Source organism: Danio rerio, chromosome 21, assembly GCF_052040795.2.
Source record: "Danio rerio strain M-AB ecotype USA chromosome 21, GRCz13ab, whole genome shotgun sequence".
NCBI lineage: Eukaryota > Metazoa > Chordata > Actinopteri > Cypriniformes > Danionidae > Danio > Danio rerio.
Window position 1 is genome coordinate 17,305,001 of NC_141041.1, and position 16,366 is coordinate 17,321,366.

Sequence of the window (16,366 nt, forward strand, 5' to 3'; positions counted from 1 at the left end):
AATATAATAGCAATAATTCTGAGACGGTTGAGGCATTTTACAATGACCAAAACAACATTTCAGAGGTTTTAGTGTGGTCAGCCGGCTGGTTTGTCCATTCACACATTTATCATCACATCATCTCTTTTACAGTAACAAAATCACATGACCTTTTTAATGCGCATACTGAAATTTGTGCGGTAAAAGTGTTTCCATCGCATTTTATACGCATCTTTTGTTATCGAATAAAAAGTTTATCCTACACAGTTATGTGCATACTTTTATGTACATTTTCAAAACAGATGTGAATATTAGTGTTTCCATCAACCGTTTTTTTATGCAGATATCCAAAATGTGCATGAACATAGGTGGATGGAAACCTAGCTAATTACAACAGAATATAATTTATGATATACAGTCAAGCCCCAAATTATTCATACCTCTGAAAAATTCTGACTTAAAAATTTTTGGTCAAAATTTTGGTCAAAATGTAACTAAAAGCTGAGAAAAATGTTGTTCCACAATGATGACTCTTGTACTTTTTCGGTCAATTAAACTTGCTGGTTGAATAAAAGTAACTAGTCAGAATTTGGCAGGTGTGTGAATAATTTCAAGCTAGACTGTAAATTCATATACAGCTGAAGTCAGAATTATTAGCCCTCTGTACACTGTAAAAATACTGGTTGCCTTAAATTTTTAAGCTGAATCAAATCAACCTTTCATTGAACTTATATTATGCTAAACTGACTTAAAACAGCTGGTGTAACTTAAAAAAATTAAGTTGAACATGATTAACTTAGTTTAATAAGTTACAAGGTGCTAAAAACATATGCTGTCAGGACTAATTGATCATTTATTTTTTTACAGTGTTTATTTTTCCCCAATTTCTGTTTAACAGATTTTTTTCAACAAATTTCTAAACATACGTTTTAATAACTCATTTCTAATAACTTATTAAAGTTATTAAAGCGTAAAGTGCAATTTAAAGGCTTAATTGGGGTAACTAGGAAAGTTAGGATTAAACAAATTACTGTATAATGATGGTTTGTTCTGTAGACAATTGAAAAAATATATATTGCTTAAGATGGCAATAATATTGACATTAAAATGGTTTTAAAAATTAAAAAAAAACTGCTTTATTCCAGCCAACTTAAAGCAAATAAGACTCTCCAGAAGAAATAAATATTTAAGGAAATACTGTAAAAAAAAATTCCTTGCTCTGTTAAACATAATTTCAGAAATATCTGAAAAAGAAATTTACAGGAGTGCTAAAACAAACAAATATACAATATACAACATTTAATATACAAAACCATACATCAGCCAAGAAAGAAATCTGAACAGGCTTCATGCACGGATCCTTTCTGGTTTTCGATTAGACACCTCAGGCAATTCCAGTAAACTGTCAGTCGTCAAGATGTCATTCTGTACTCACTGCCTTCTGCCTCGGGTCAACATCAGAAATATACACCACCTGATCCAAACTCTAAAGGGGGTCACACACTAGATGAGAAGAGCTATACCATGCTATGTCATTCAAATTCAAACATATGGATGCATACACACACTGGCAGCATCCAACTACAACTCCAGCTGTTTTGAACTAACTGTCCAGTCGGAGATACCCGTGAGCTGTCCCAGCTAATATCACAGTGTGATTTTGATCATGTAAAACAAATTAAAGGATTTAAACTGGACTATTGATATTTCCAAAACTTCAAGCGGGGGTTAGATCACACTTTTTAAACAAATATTCTATTAACAATACCCAGAAAATGTTAGATATTATCTCACTCTCAATTTATTTTTGCGCATCACAGCTTTTCAACTGGTTGTTTTTTTATTGAGAAATGTTTTAACAGTCAACACAAGGTATGCATCCATTTGTAAATTTTGGCTAATAACGATAACTTTTTAACATTAGAAATGCAGGGACAGTTATTTTGTCCTTTTTAAATAGTGCTAGTTTAATAACATATTATTTTATATATATATATATATATATATATATATATATATATATATATATATATATATATATATATATATATATATTTACTTTAATAATAATTTTGTTAAAATAAACCCAAATCTGTGTATATTTTATTAAAATTACCAAACAAAAGAGTTCAAAAGAGCATTTCTACCTTGAATGGCCATACTGTTCACATGGACTGCATGCTTTTCAGCATCGGCTACTTTTACCCATGCCTTTGAATATTTGTGCCTTTGTTGCCTAGCAACTTTCTGCTAACAAAAACATAACTTTTCTTCAGACTTGTCTTTCAAACTTGCAAAACAACATGTCACTGCAGTGAAAAAACGTTTCTTATTTTTGTTTATTACTGATATGAATTGCATTGTGAGACCTTGATTTCTGCTCTGTTGACTTTTTGTGTTGAAAACTCAACCCTGCAGTTTAACAAAGACTTTAATTAACATTTTAGTAGTTTGAAACAATATATTGGAAAAAAACATATATATATATATATATATATATATATATATATATATATATATATATATATATATATATATATATATATATATATATATCGTCATTATACATATATATAGTCACCTTACAATTATAAGGTTCTATCTGACATTCTCATTATATGACCACTTATTTACATTATGGGATTTTTTTTATAGGTTGTTTACATTTTAAGACTTTTTATTAAAAAAAAATGTTACACACATACTGTTTGCTATGGAATGAAAAAACTTTAAAGCTCATTATCTCAAAATCATTCAGAACGCAAATAGAACACTATTTATATACCTATATATATAGTGCTCAGCATACATGAGTACACTCACTTTATTAGGAAGCTATGCAATATTAAATTTGTGCATATACATTAGATTAGTTAGAAGACAAAGACTAAATTTTGTAGGTTGCAATGTATTATTATTTTTTTTATATATATATATATTTTGCTTATTTTTAATTGTAGTATCTTGCAATTTCTATGTTTGGTGACTAAAATATTATTTTTATAAATATATCTGTTAAATTAATCTGTTTTGTTTAAGTGCACCAAAATACATTGCCTATATTCACTGAGAAATTGATAAACATATTCATTTTTAAATGGTTGTACTTAAATGTGTTTTTGTACCATAAATTGCAACACAAACCCAGATAATGCATCATTTCAACCTATAAAAATGTCAATAAAGGTCCCTTATTTAGTTAAATTTTTTTTTTTTTTTTTTTTTTTTTTTTTTTTTTTTGCCATGCAGTGGAGAACTATCTGAACAAATCCACTGTGGAAAAAAAGAGCAGATGCTGCAGTGTTCATAATAACAAAAATAAAGTGCTTTTGCTATTGAATAGACATAAGCCTGTTGTTGGAGACCTCTAAAACAAAATTTGGAACCTTAAAGGGACATTCATTTATTCATTTTCCTTCAGCTTAGTCTTTATTTCAGAGGTCACTACAGTGGAATGAACCATCAACAACTCTGGCATATGTTTTACGCAGCAGATGCTCTTCCAGCTGAACATCTGTTTCCCATCAAAACCCAGTGATGGGAAATGCCCATACACTCTCTCCTTCACACACACACACACAAATCCATACACTGAGCCAGCGATATTTTGAAGAAAACTAAGGCCGTACTCACACTAGGTACAGTTGCCTCGAACCGGGCCAAAGCACGCTTGTCCCCCCTCCCGTCTCCCCCGACGGCCCGCGCTCACACCATACCGGGCCACGGCACGCTTACGTCATCGCTGCTGCGCTGTTCAGAAGCGCTCTCTATGGCAAGCCTTTTTAGCATTTAAATCTTTGTTCTGACTCCATAAATATATTTAGAGATATCTCTAATTATATTTTGACTAGTCATAATTATAATTCGACTAGTCAGAATAACAATTAGAGATATCTACAATTGCAAATGTACTAGTACGAAATCAGATTGGAGATATCTGCAAATATATTATGACTAGTCATATTCCTCCATTGACTTCCATTGAAAAATATTTGCAGATATCTAAATGAGTTTTGACTCGGCACAATTGTAATTAGAGATATCTCTAACTGAGTTTTTACTAGTCATACATTTGGAGATGTCTTTAATTCGTAATATTTAGAGATATTTACAAATATATTTGAAGATATCTCTAATTAATTTACTAATAGTCGAATTACAGTTGTAGATATCTTGAATTGGATTTTTGACGAGTCAAAACTCAGTTAGAGATATCTGCAAATATTTTTCAATGGAAGTCAATGGAGGAATATGACTAGTCATAATATATTTGCAGATATCTCCAATCTGATTTCGTACTAGTACAATTGTAATTGCAGATATCTCTAATTGTCATTCTGACAAGTCGAATTATAATAATGACTTGTCAAAATATATAATTATATCTCTAAATATATTTATGGATAGTCAGAACAAGGTTTAAATGTTAAAACGGCTTGCCATACGCTCTCATTTAGCAGCACAGTGAAGATTTCTCTAGTTATATCCTTTCAGTCGTTTGTTATGCAGTGACATGCAGTCAAATATTTCGCCAAACAGTCCTTAGGGATGCGGGGACACACAGTCAGATATTTTACCGAACAGATCCGCCACTTTTGGCGCTCATAAACAATCATTAAGCTCTCGTGCTGCAGGAATGAGGAGATCTGCTGAAGGCGCGCAGCTGGCGTGCTGTGAGGAGTTCTCGTCTTTAATAAACTACGGCAGTTTGCGATCACTGAACAGTAAGAATGATTAATGAATCCATATCAAAAAGTCCCTTAAAAGTCACGTCTCGCTTTCGGTTTCGGGCTTTGGCGCGTTTCGCGCTCACACACAAGCGTACCGCGCCAAAGCCCAAGTGTACCGCGCTCAGGCACACCTCTTCCAACCGGGCCAGGGCCGGCCAACTGAACCGTGCTTGAGCCCGATTCAACGCACTCACACTTCTCAAACGATCCGGGAAACGGGCCTGGGCACGGTACGGATGGCATAGTGTGAGTAGGCCCTAAAAAACATGTAGCTACTGACTTCCATAGCTGGAAAAAATAAATCTTATAGAAGTCAATAGTTACAGCTTTATTTAAAATTTCTTCTCATTTTGTGTCCAACAGAAGAAAGAAACTTAAAGAGTTTTGAAACAAGTCAAGGATTAGCAAATAATGAGATAATTTTCAGTTTTGGGTTAACTATCCCTTTAAAAAAGCATAGATTACAAATTTGCTACACACACACACACACACACACACACACACACACACACACACACACACACACACACACTCAACAAACAAATTAAAGCAACAGCAAGGGAGATGAGATTTTTTTTTAAAGCAGAGTCTTCTCTAAACTCTAAGCAAATGAGAAAACATGTCGTCCTCTACACATCATGAAAAGCAGTGGCCGGAGTCACCAACACAATAAAGTTGGGGTGACGGTAATGAGGGCAAGGCTTTAGAAATGCATTCACAAACCGCCAAGAGGAAGCCAGCGGCCTGTGATCCGCAGGAGTCTCAAGGCCTCAGCGAGAGCATGGCGTGATTCAGGAGTGGCCTTCGCAATTTAGTTTGTGTGTTGATTTCAGGTCAGTACCGGGGTCACGCACGGAGGCACCACAAGCAAAACAAGGCAGTAAACCAACACTTTTATCTCTGGTAGCTTCTGCGCGGTTAATATCGGACTGGAATCAAGTCAGGCCCCATTGCATATTCAGTTTGAAAGAAAGAGAAACGCGGTGACTGGTTGGAGGGAGAGGTCAGGGGATCAGTGCTTCTTCATTATTCGCTGGTTTTGTGGTGAGAATGTGGAGAAGTGCGAGAGGTTTAGTTTAGGTCAGGGAGACAGGGCTGACTGGCATGTTTCTCACTGCAAAGACACGAGCTCTATTCATTCAGACTCAAAGAACAGCAACACCAGCACAATGAAGCAAGGCATGTTAGCATATCTCTACTGACAGAGCGACTCACATACACACGCGCACACAGAAATGCACACACACAGATGCACAAAAACAAACAAACACACTGTAGGGTTTCTCTTTTCTTCATATTTTCCACAGGGACTGACTGATTACACAAATACATAAAGAAACAACAGACAAACACAAAACGAAACAAAACAATGAGTATTGTGCCATTATTTGGTTTATTCTATAACTGTAATTGACAGAATGCTAATTTCACATTTTGTTTTGATAAATTAGCGCAATGCCACATTTACTTAAATTAATTGTAATTTTTTTATGTTTTCTGTAGAAAATCAGCTCATTTTAAAGGGTTGTAATCTAAATAATGCTATTAAACATTATTTTTTTATAACTAAAATATATTTAAAAAAAAACTCATTATCACTAAATAGTTATTTTTTCTTTTCTCAGAGAAAACGCAGGATTTGTTTTCATCCCTGAACTCCTGTTTAACCCTATTAAGCTGTAATATTGTCCCTTTAGAATAATAGTTTGAAAGAAAATTCGGACAGTTTTTGACAGAGTGAAACAATAGTAACAATCAAAACATATTATTCAAATGATTTCTCAAGAGGTGGTTATCACTGTTCCATTGTTTACCGTTACAAAAATGTTGCAAAAGAATGTGAATAGATATTTGCAAGTTTTGCCTTCAATAACAATTAATTTACCCCAAAACATTTTGAAAGGCATGGCAAACATGTTTTGAAGGACATATAACATAGGTCAATATTTCATTTTTCACATTGGATTTGGTATTTTTGTAAAAATTCCAAACCCAGGACCACAAAAACATAATATACAATTTACTGTAAAAAAAGGGCACTTGTGGTGGCCAGAGTGTAAAGTTTAAAGATTAAGTATGAACATATTTGAAATTTCTTAATTTTAAGATCAACCATATTTCATACATTTTTGTCATACAACCAGTGTTTTAAAGTACTAACATCTACACAACATAACTTTGTTACACAGACTAAAACATAACCATGACCATTTAAATACCCCACCAAGAAAAAAAATAGCATTGCATTTAACTCCTAATGTTGCTAGTCAACACACACAATGCATTTTTTCAGCACATCTCATAATTTCTAAAATATTAACCTCTACCAAAAGGATGATGTGTCTGTTTTTGGTAAAAGTAATAAAAAATTAATACATACACTGTGAAAAAACTGAAAATATAGTGTAAGACCAATTAATTTTTTTAAAAATATTTAAAATCAAACATTTTTGAACACTAAATCATCTTTATTTTTTTGAAGTATGCCATACAATATTTCAGATCTCATTTACATGTTTTCTTTTTATTTTTTTACAACAAAATCAAAATCAAGGGTAGTAGTGCAACAGGATTAGGTTTGTTAGATTTTTTATTTTTTTTTGTAAACCAACAATGCTGAGTGTGTAAACCATTATTTAAAACGGTCATTCTTTAAATGACTTTAACATTCATTCATTAAAAAAATGGTCAACCGTTTGGTAGAGCGGCAGTCAAATGATAAGTGTGAATGAGAAAGTCATATGAAGAACAAATGCTCATTATCCCAAACAACTTTTCCCATAAGCAGAGAAGAATACTAACATATAGTAAACACTTTGTTTTTACAGATCTTAACTGTAGCATTTTTTTTACAGTGTAAGTTTTGCATTCAAATTATACTTGTGTAAAAAACTGTGAAAAAGTATATGGGTCAAAGATTATTGATGTCAGATTTTATACATACAGTAATGCATGTAAAATATCTTTAATGCTTCAAATAACATTTGTGAAAAATAAAATATTATAAAATAGAAAAAGTAAAACAGATATGCTTTAGTAGGAATGAAACAGCACGCCTCTACATTTATATCATAATGAATATATTTAATAAATAAAGACTTTAAATAAAGACAGTTAAATAGTATTTTTTACTGCACTGTGAACCCTAAATAGAGACTTTAAATGTGTCATAAAATACTTGTTTTATATATAGCATGATACTTTGTTATACAAACTATTTTTACATGTGTTATCAATAGTCTAAATTGGAACGTATTTGGACGTATATATCTAAATTTGAATTCTTATTTAGCACGAATCCTTAAAATACTATATTCCTCAAGCACAAATGGCACAAGTGATCCTACATATCTTCTACAGATATTAAAGATATGTTTCAAAACCACTTACTTTTCATTTATTTCATGCAACGCATATCGTTTTACACCGACCACATTACATGCATAATGAGTGTTCAGTAAGCTCAGAGGTAATGAGTTCATGCGCTTAATTGGATGAATTAAAGCACATACAGGTTTAAAATCAGCAACATGGCCTAAAATTATATTTTAAAAAAATAATCACGACAAATATAGTATTTCATTCTCACCTGGGTAATGAATGAAAGTCTTTTAACACAGAGTCTTTAATATATTTCTTCAATTACTAAGTGATTAAATTCCCAATTTTTCCACCCTGTTTATAAGCCACCTATATTTAGCAGCTCATAAACTCTCACACACTACTGTTTATTTATTCTCTTCTCTTATTTTAATTGTACATTGAATATGGACTAACAAAAACGTGTTGATTTTAAAGATAAAACAGACAGGTCTGGAAAATGCCAAGGTCGTGGGTTTGATTCCTACAAAGTCCCCTTATACGCAAATCAACATTCTTTACAGAATATATGAAATGTGAACACAGATTATGTGAAATCAATAGACAATGACATCTCGGCTACATCAAATAAATTCATGCATGTATTTATAAAAAAGAAAATCTTTTCAGTATAGATAATCGCTGGGAAACGTAACACAAAGTGGCTTAGTCTTTTCTGTCCTTGACGGATGGTTTTTGAAAGCATCTGAATTCAACAAACTGGACCTGAATGCAGACTGTTAGCTCTCTTTGTTCTGATTGAGCGGAGAAACACAGGTCAATCCAAACCTCCACTTTCTATAGACAATTGTTAAAGCTCACAGAAGAAGAACTGAAGAACTTTGAAGGCTGCGGAGAACAAAATGTCGGAAAGGTTGCTGTTCATTCGCAGAAGAGACAAATAGTCAATCTCATACAGAAGAACCTTGACTGAGTGTTTAGGACGTTGCTACAAAAATGGTCTTGTTTCACCCTCAAGAGTTTTTGTTTTTTGTAACAATGACTAGCTGACTGCTCATTATTCTGTTTTCAGCACTGTTGTTTGTCAAATCAAGAAACAAATGAATGTGGAATAGTTTACCTTAATTAATTTTAGCATATTAAAAATTATTTAAGAATAAAATAGGTTGTTTTTAATCTGTTACACGACTTACATTTTTGACAAAAAATATTGATATTGATAAAGGGCACCTAATTTTACCTATTTTCATATTTAATATCCATTTAAAAGTATTTTGTGTCTCCAGAATGTGTCCGTAAAGTTTCAGCTCAAAATACCCATCAGAATATTTGACATACCTTTTTTAATCTGGGAAAATCAAGCAGTTAGGACATTGTAGCTGTTTTTGTCGCCTAGCTGTGCCATTAATGCGAATGATCTGGCTCTCCCCGGCCACTATTCCCAGGTATGTGTCAGAGATCTGTCTGTATTGCTCTGGTGCATGTAGCCTTCATGTAGATAAACAGCACCGTGACAGACAAGAATGAAGCAGATCTCCCTTACTACAGTAAGAACTTCCCCAGTGTTTCTTTGATATATTTGTTGTGAAGTTAATTCAAGCCTTTCTGCAACAATAAGTCATACACAATGTCGTTATAAAGCACACACATTCGCGTTCACATTCACTCGCTCAGTCATGCACGCATGTGTTTAGCTTTGCACTGTTTTTCCCTGGCTAATGAAATAGGATACATGTTAAAATTCACTGCTGTATGGACATCCGTTATGTTAACGTACAAAGTAAACTTTACTGACACTATGCGGCCATGGTGATGCATTATGAAGCGGTTTTACTGTATTTATTACAAACATGCTCTGTTTTAAAAACGTTTTAAACTTGTTAAATACATTCTTGAGGTGCAGATGATCACAGCAAGTTAAACAGATCTTGTAATCCCAGTTGCTCTGTGCATGTCCTGTCTTGTTGATGTGATTATTTGCCTACTGCGGAGACATGTTAATACAGGTCTGTCAATCGAATTGGTGGGCGGGGAAACCACACTCCTATGTCTCTCATTGAGTTTCTATCACTCCAGACTGTGGACACACTATACCTACACACAGGTTACTCCAAACTGCTTACAAATGATAATTTTTATCATAAGTGCCCTTTAAGATTTTTTTTAAGCTATTAAAAAATATTTTTTGAAAAATCTATCATCATCATCATCATCATCTCTTGTTCATCATGATATTTGTTGATAAGAGACTAAGCTAAAGGAAAATGAATGAATGAATGAATTATTTTTATTTTCACAGCAAAAAAAAAAAAAGATTACTTTTAACAGGCATAATAACAAAAAATAAAATAAAATAAAATAAAATAATCACACTGCAAAAATCTTTTTCTTCTAGTCCAAATATCTAAAGATTGTTAAATCAAGAAGGGTTTTCTAGACATGCAAAACATGTTTTTGTTTTAGTTTTTCCTCAAAACAAGCTAAATAAGCTGCCGATGTGGTAAGCAAATTAATCTTATGTCAAAAAGAAATAATAAGATTATTTTGCTTGTTTTAGAGAAAAAAAAAACACTTTTGGCATATTATTTCTTAAACCAAGACAAAGTTTTTTGTTTGTCTTTAAAATGCTTCTTGATTTAAGAATTTTTAGATATTTAAACTATAAACAAGGCAAAAAAAAAAGTTTTTTTTGTCGCGTAGTGCATGACATTATTTTATACACGTTTAGTACATAAATGCTTTAAACAAATTATATCGCAAAAGATTATAAAGTAGTAGATAACACATTAGAATCAAGCCTCATAAGTAAACATTAATACATCAAAACCAACAATTAAATAGTCATGTAAAATGTTAAAGTTCATTAAAAATAAAAACAATTTAATTAGGTATTAACTCCATTTATTAAAGTGATTATGACTTTGGATTTGGGCATTAACTAAGAAATTAACATCTGCTAATATTAATAAATGTTTCTGTAGTTGTCATTACACTGACGTTAGTTAAATTAACAGATTTTAATAAATTGAACTTTACAGAGTTAACAAACAAAAGGCTCATACATAATTTTAAATCTGGTAGGCATTATAGCATGTGAAAATGTCTATGAAGTCTTCAAGCATTTGTTGCTATGCACTGTAAAGAATTCTGGGACCCACACAATAGATTTGTGTTGAGACAACACGTCACAAAGGCATTTAGTTCATTTATTAATTTTTACAAATTTAAGTGGATTAAAGATAAAACAGGTTGTCCCCCCAAAAAACTCAAGAATTCAGTGTTGTTTAAGCTCATTTTAAAGGGTTCCTATGATGAAAATCAACTACGCTGGACAGACCTATATATATAGGTCCATGTAAGCAACTCGCATATATAGTGACAGAATCACAATCAACGCAGAAATAAACAGAGATATTAGGATCTTGGTACCTTTAAGAAACATTCTGTATCATAAAACACAGCAGTTTAATTAAGATTTATATACACTGTAAACCCCAATATTGTCTTTACTTAAACAATCAAGTAAAGTTGACTGAACATTACTTAAAATATTGCATTTTGGTTCTGTCACCTAAGAACATGAGTTTATTTAGCCTTTACACAATGACAATGCATGAACTTCAGATTTCAAGCTCAAAATCACAATTTAATCCTTTGGAAAAAAAAATAGGTCATTTTTAATGCAAGGTCTTTTTTTAAATCAGAAAACAAGGCTTCATGTATGATTATTTACCATAATGGGATTTTTTTTTCTTTTAAATACTTTTTTATAGTATATAATTACACACACAGACACACTTTTAACTGAACAGTTTAAGTATAATCTACCAAACTGAAAAGTGAAATAAACTTAATTATGCAAGTTTTGGGAGACTCTGTTACCCAATTAAATTGAGGCAACAAGTTTACTCAATTCATTTCGTTCAGTCAAATTATTAAGGTTTTCAGTGTGTGTGTGTGTGTGTGTGTGTGTGTGTATATATATATATATATATATATATATATATATATATATATATATATATATATATATATATATATAAATCTTAATTAAACTGCTGTGTTTTATGATACAGAATGTTTCTTAAAGGTACCAAGATCCTAATATCTCTGTTTATTTCTGCGTTGATTGTGATTCTGTCACTATATATGCGAGTTGCTTACATGGACCACTTGCATACAGCATCTAACTCTATTTTAAACAGCGTTTGATACATCTTTTATGACTATTGTGCATGTAGCTCATGACCTTCTGTTAATTGAGTGACTGCATATTCATAAAAATCCATTTGTCACTCACACCGCAGGACTATTTCAAATGAACTAGTAAAGCTGATTAAAAGTGTTGAAAAACCTGATAAAAACACATGAAATGGCTTGATGACAATTTTCTTGCTTGTGGTGACACTTCTAATTCTCTTATTTATATCTAATAAATAGAAAAAATGAATAAAAACATAAAAGTCTTTACTATAAAAATATATATATAGAAGACGAATAATTCATAACACCATATGTTTAATTTAACTCACGACAACTTATTCACAATACAACTTTTTTATTACGTATAATGAGATTCAACTGTTTTACAGTAAGTCAGTTAATGTAATGCTAATTGAAACGACTTAAGGTTAATTTCATTCAACTTAAACATTAAAGGCACCAACCATTGTTTAGTGTTGCTAAGTGTGAAAGATTGAATCTTCCTGTTAATACACTAAAAATAAAGATTTTAGATTGCATTAGCACATAGATGAAGTATCTAGTATTTCAGAGGACATGTAACCAGCTACAAAACCTAACATAAACAGTGTCTTAAATCTTGATGATAATACCACATCCTCTACATAAATGGGAGGTGTCTTGATTGAATGTAATTGTTTGATCTTGTTTACTAAGGAAGGATATTGGATTGCAATTAGTGAACCTTTGGATCTACTTTACAATCTTGAAACAAAAAGTTAGTGGCAAAGTTGTAACTTTTCAACTATATCCAAAACAAGATTGGATAAAGCTTTATCCATGCTACAAATAAACATGAGAATCAGAAATTCGGCGTTAATAAATTCTTAAATACATAACTAAAGTGGTGTCGAGCTATGAAAAAGGAAGACGAGAGGACGCTGATGGAGAACTGACTGAAATAGGTTTAGTTTGGCTTACTGTACAAAAAATGGCTTTAATTTTAATGGTAAAAACTGTACCAATGTAAAAGTCTGTTACATGTTTAATAGTACACTCCCTTAATATATACAATGAAGAAATGCAAACTTCACTTTTTATGCTTTTTGTTGACATTACTTTGGTTCATTTTTGTATTTTCCCATCCGTTATGTACATTTTTGTTATGGATTGTTTTGAAAGTTTTTGTTTATTTTTGTTACTTTTGTCTAAATTGTGTTGCCATGATGGTGTTTTTTAATTGTGTTGATGACTCTGCGGGCCTTTTCTTAGTGTGTTTCTCTGTTTGTGGGAAAAGTTGTTTGTGATGAGCATTGATTGGTTATGCAACTTTCTAATTCTCTACATGCTTTTGGTTGTGTGTTTGTCAATAGCTATGTTTCTATTCAAAGATGTGAATTAAATGTATGCGCAAAACTGGAATACCGCACAAAAGACATGTGAAAAAAGCAGCATTGCAATCCAATAAGTAAAAGCAAACAAAATCGTCGCTTCCTGATTAACTGACGCCAAATATCAAGAGTTAAAAAGGAATTTATTGAGGTAGGAGAATCTGCCTGAATCTTTTCCCTATTTAATAAATGACTTGCACCTCAGAAGACCAATGCTGACACGCAATTAATGCATAGTGTCGTTTGAAGGCTTCAGACGCGGAGCACAGCAACCTCAATAATTCTGGAGGTCATTAATAACACTAATACTGACATGGTTAAGGTGTTTTAGAATGATCAAAACAACATTTCAGATTTTTTTATAATGTGCTCAGCCTGCTGGCTTGTCCATTTACACAGCAGTTTAATTAAGATTTATATACACTGTAAACCCCAATATTGTCTTTACTTAAACAATCAAGTAAAGTTGACTGAACATTACTTAAAATATTGCATTTTGGTTCTGTCACCTAAGAACATGAGTTTATTTAGCCTTTACACAATGACAATGCATGAACTTCAGATTTCAAGCTCAAAATCACAATTTAATCCTTTGGAAAAAAAAATACGTCATTTTTAATGCAAGGTCTTTTTTTAAATCAGAAAACAAGGCTTCATGTATGATTATTTACCATAATGGGATTTTTTTTTCTTTTAAATACTTTTTTATAGTATATAATTACACACACAGACACACTTTTAACTGAACAGTTTAAGTATAATCTACCAAACTGAAAAGTGAAATAAACTTAATTATGCAAGTTTTGGGAGACTCTGTTACCCAATTAAATTGAGGCAACAAGTTTACTCAATTCATTTCGTTCAGTCAAATTATTAAGGTTTTCAGTGTGTGTGTGTGTGTGTGTGTGTGTGTGTGTGTATATATATATATATATATATATATATATATATATATATATATATATATATATATAAATCTTAATTAAACTGCTGTGTTTTATGATACAGAATGTTTCTTAAAGGTACCAAGATCCTAATATCTCTGTTTATTTCTGCGTTGATTGTGATTCTGTCACTATATATGCGAGTTGCTTACATGGACCGCTTGCATACAGCATCTAACTCTATTTTAAACAGCGTTTGATACATCTTTTATGACTATTGTGCATGTAGCTCATGACCTTCTGTTAATTGAGTGACTGCATATTCATAAAAATCCATTTGTCACTCACACCGCAGGACTATTTCAAATGAACTAGTAAAGCTGATTAAAAGTGTTGAAAAACCTGATAAAAACACATGAAATGGCTTGATGACAATTTTCTTGCTTGTTGTGACACTTCTAATTCTCTTATTTATATCTAATAAATAGAAAAAATTAATAAAAAACATAAAAGTCTTTACTATGAAAATATATATATATATAGAAGACGAATAATTCATAACACCATATGTTTAATTTAACTCACGACAACTTATTCACAATACAACTTTTTTTATTACGTATAAAGAGATTCAACTGTTTTACAGTAAGTCAGTTAATGTAATGCTAATTGAAACGACTTAAGGTTAATTTCATTCAACTTAAACATTAAAGGCACCAACCATTGTTTAGTGTTGCTAAGTGTGAAAGATTGAATCTTCCTGTTAATACACTAAAAATAAAGATTTTAGATTGCATTAGCACATAGATGAAGTATCTAGTATTTCAGAGGACATGTAACCAGCTACAAAACCTAACATAAACAGTGTCTTAAATCTTGATGATAATACCACATCCTCTACATAAATGGGAGGTGTCTTGATTGAATGTAATTGTTTGATCTTGTTTACTAAGGAAGGATATTGGATTGCAATTAGTGAACCTTTGGATCTACTTTACAATCTTGAAACAAAAAGTTAGTGGCAAAGTTGTAACTTTTCAACTATATCCAAAACAAGATTGGATAAAGCTTTATCCATGCTACAAATAAACATGAGAATCAGAAATTCGGCGTTAATAAATTCTTAAATACATAACTAAAGTGGTGTCGAGCTATGAAAAAGGAAGACGAGAGGACGCTGATGGAGAACTGACTGAAATAGGTTTAGTTTGGCTTACTGTACAAAAAATGGCTTTAATTTTAATGGTAAAAACTGTACCAATGTAAAAGTCTGTTACATGTTTAATAGTACACTCCCTTAATATATACAATGAAGAAATGCAAACTTCACTTTTTATGCTTTTTGTTGACATTACTTTGGTTCATTTTTGTATTTTCCCATCCGTTATGTACATTTTTGTTATGGATTGTTTTGAAAGTTTTTGTTTATTTTTGTTACTTTTGTCTAAATTGTGTTGCCATGATGGTGTTTTTTAATTGTGTTGATGACTCTGCGGGCCTTTTCTTAGTGTGTTTCTCTGTTTGTGGGAAAAGTTGTTTGTGATGAGCATTGATTGGTTATGCAACTTTCTAATTCTCTATATGCTTTTGGTTGTGTGTTTGTCAATAGCTATGTTTCTATTCAAAGATGTGAATTAAATGTATGCGCAAAACTGGAATACCGCACAAAAGACATGTGAAAAAAGCAGCATTGCAATCCAATAAGTAAAAGCAAACAAAATCGTCGCTTCCTGATTAACTGACGCCAAATATCAAGAGTTAAAAAGGAATTTATTGAGGTAGGAGAATCTGCCTGAATCTTTTCCCTATTTAATAAATGACTTGCACCTCAGAAGACCAATGCTGACACGCAATTAATGCATAGTGTCGTTTGAAGGCT

General features: G+C 31.9%; 2 long non-coding RNA genes across 2 annotated transcripts in view; one reads left to right on the forward strand and one right to left on the reverse strand.

Annotated features, from left to right (window-relative positions):
• Window positions 1–16,366, forward strand: part of LOC141379836 (uncharacterized) — a 158,645-nt gene that overhangs the window by 138,752 nt on the left and 3,527 nt on the right. The window lies entirely within an intron of this gene.
• On the reverse strand, window positions 2,936–7,488 carry LOC147838822 (uncharacterized). Its single transcript, XR_015520163.1, has 3 exons — window positions 5,226–7,488; window positions 4,966–5,181; window positions 2,936–3,596 (listed from the first exon to the last, which is right to left on the reverse strand). It is a non-coding gene; the product is annotated as an uncharacterized LOC147838822 (long non-coding RNA).